Raw genomic sequence first — 3,514 nt, forward strand, 5'->3', positions numbered from 1 at the left:
TGGCGGCGCCCTCGCAACGCCCGCCGCCGCCGCTGTGACGTCACTGCCCTCCCCTTCCCCCGGCCTGGGGAGCGCGCGGCCGCCCAACGGCCGGCGGCGGGGCGGGGCTAGCTCGCGCGCGGCGGGGCCGCCAACCGCCGGGTGGTGCCGCCTGCGCCGGGGCGGCGGCGCCCGGTCCCGTTCTGAGGCGCAACAAGGCCCGAGGCGTTCAGACCCCCCCCCTCGGCTTCTGCCCCGGAACGGTGCCTGCCGCACGGGCCGCGGAGCGGCGATCGGTACGCCGAGGAAGTGAGGCACGGCTTCAGGCCGGTGCCTGGCCACCGGCCCTGGCTGAAGCCCACAGGGCTACCGGCACCTCCCTCGGCTGGCTTGAGCAGCAGCATTGTGATTAGAGCGGCTGACGGCGCGGGTTTTACAGTAGCATTACTAGTGAGGCATCGTCGCTGGACATGGATCAGGTTACCCACTACAGCCATCACGGGCTGCAGACCCCTGCCGTAGAACGTGACTGAGCACAGGGGCACTTGCGTTACCGTCGCTCAGGCACGGAGCGCTCCTCGCTGATCACCCCCACTTACCCTGCCGGGTACCACGTACCAGAGCGCACATCCCAGAAGAACCCCGGAGTGTACAAAATGGATGAAACTGAACAGGAAGGTGAATTTAAGAGCATCGCTGTTGCACTCCAGCAGCACTCCAAAGGCTGAGTCCAAACGACAAAACTTGAGCTAGTCTGAAGCACAAGTCCCTTGAATGGTAACACAGTGTGGACAACCTCCACATCAACTGAATTGCTCTACAGATCTGCTCCTGCAGATTTGTTACATTTGTAGGTATGTCTGCATCACAAGGAGTGTTCATGTCGATGCAGCCAGTGAGCGTACTCCACAGGTTTGTGAAGCTGCATTTCCCACGTCTTGAGAAACTATTGTAACCATGAAGGTAGCAGCTAAATGGAGACCATCTCCGCGATGATTACAACTCTTCATTCCATTGTTTTTATTACAGACATCCTTTACGATTTTTTGAAGTTAAAATGATTAGCTTTGACATTTCCAAAAGATTGTGTCACTTCATGTCTGCCAAAACTACTCAGAAGAATAACTTCCCAGAAAATCTCAATTTTCCTAGAATAGGATTTCTCAACTAATAACAAATTTACTGACATATTTTCCCACTGCTGCTTGTCATCTCTTATCACAGATGAAAACCCAGTCCCTGAGCTTTCCTAAAGGCTTTTTTCTGCATTCAGGAGACAGCTTTAACTTTTAAATATGATTTTATACTAAATTATATTAATTTAGCCACCTATACTATTCCAGCATAGTCTTGTATCCAGTTTTAACCTGCTCTGCCTCAGCTTCTACCCCTTCTCCTCTTCCAGAGTTGCTTCAGATAATGCAGTGCTGTCTGCATGGTGTGGGCAGTAGGTAAGGGTGGGAAGCAAGCTACACTCCCCTTCCCTATTTTGCACTCTCTTGTCTCCCCTGCAAAGCACTCTAACAAAACCACACGTGGAGGATCACTGGCAAAGAAGAGTGTGGTAGAAGGTCCTTGGGAAGGAGTCAGGTATTTGGGAAGAGAGGTGATGATGTTTCAGCACCATCAACACCATCTTTTATAATCAGACTACAATCACCAGGTAAGATTATACTGGTTTGGTGGAGAAGGTGGGAAGAGTTAGTAAGGGGAGAAGGGAGAAAAGCACCACCTCCATCCAGATCTCATTGATTCTTGGCCTTCCAGCAAAATAAAACAGCACCATGTCAGTGGGTGGTGTTGAGATACTTGTACGCCTGGTATCAGAAAAGAGTAATATGGTATAATTCATCTCTACTTCCAAATTGTTTCTCTTCTCTCCCTGGCTACTCCTTTAGCTTCTCCATTTCCTTTAATTCTGAGAAACTCTGCCTTTACCATAGAGATAGAATATTTTTTGTTAAATTTCAAAGTAAATATGCAAGAAAATACCAGCCCCAAATATTTCATTCACAAAAGGTGAAACGTTATCAAAAAATATTCCTAGCCAAAACATGAATTCTATAATAGAAACAGGATTTTTTTTTTCCTCTCTACATCAGACGCAGGGGAAAAAAAAAAGAAAGAAAAAAGTCAGTCTTGCAGTTGTATACAACCTGCAATACCATATGAGTATTTTTGGATAACCCTAACAGGATAGTAATGAAATACAGTTTTATAGACCCAAATGCTTCTGAATAGATGATTCACTTCTCAACAAAAATCCTAACTCTAGCTCTAATCCATCCATTATTTCATTATTCAGTATTACTCACTTGAAGTTGCCATGGACCCTATATCACTGCAAGAGAGCAGTATCACTAGGAGTCAACTCCTACATCAGAATTTTGGACAAGCTGTTTCCAAGTGAAGAGAACCATGCTGTGAAACAGCAGAAAAGAGTTACTGAAATCTCTGCCATGCTTAGAAGAAAAGGCCCAACTAGAGAAAAAATAAAGCAAACTGTTAGACTTCTAACACGTACAGAGGGCAGGCATAATAAACAAAAAAAATCCCTTGTCAAAAGTGGAAAGTAAGACTAAAGGTTCTACATTTCTTAAAGTCCTGAAAGCAGAGAGAAAGGAAGACTATGCAAAAATAACCCCGAAAAACCAAACAAAAAACCGCAACCAAACCAGGAAAGAGGGCTTTCCAAGGTAACTTGAAGATGCTTATGAACACACAAAATCATAACAGTCGATACAGGGCTCAAATATGGAGACCTTAAATTAAAAGCAACCAGTGGCATAAAGCAGCTCATGACAGGGGTTACTAATGTGCTAAACACCAACATATGGTCAAATACACAGTAAGGCAAAAAATCCTCCCTTAGCCAGTACTAAATTGTAGACACAACTAATTATTAACATGCTTAGTTAGTATGTTAGTTAGTTAAGAACAGTTTAATTACAGATTTTTGTCAAATATCTCGGGTGACATCTTTCAATTTTGTTGCTCATTTGAGTAATCATAACTTTAATATTCTTTAGGTGACTTCTTGTTAAATAAGAAATTGAAACACCACAAGTAAGAGCAACTCTAAATGATACTATTAGCTGTGCAGCACTTATGCTAATAGGCATTGCTGCACATGTATCCACACCGTAAATCTTCCCAAAGTTTGGAAATGAAAGGAATGAAAGAGCTGTTTGTGGTCACACCATCAGACACATGGCAGTCATTTGGATTCAAGAAGGTAGGAGAGGGGAGAGAGCCTGGTTTGCATTCAGATCTTAGGGGGTTTTGTTGTTGTTTTTTAAAGTTTAGTTTAAAATGCAAAAGTAAAATGCTATCCTAAAGAGATTAGATAGTGCCAATTTTTCTAGCCCCTCACAACACTGATGTTGAGCTGGACTATCCCATCCAAAGCTAAATATAATCAGGCCTACTTCATGGCCTCAAGTTGCACCAGGGGAGGTTTAGACTGGATATTAGGAAATTTTACTTCACTGAAAGGGTTATCAAGCATTGGAACAGGCTGCCCAGGGAAGTGGTT

This window comes from Mycteria americana, chromosome 4 (assembly GCF_035582795.1).
Source record: "Mycteria americana isolate JAX WOST 10 ecotype Jacksonville Zoo and Gardens chromosome 4, USCA_MyAme_1.0, whole genome shotgun sequence".
NCBI lineage: Eukaryota > Metazoa > Chordata > Aves > Ciconiiformes > Ciconiidae > Mycteria > Mycteria americana.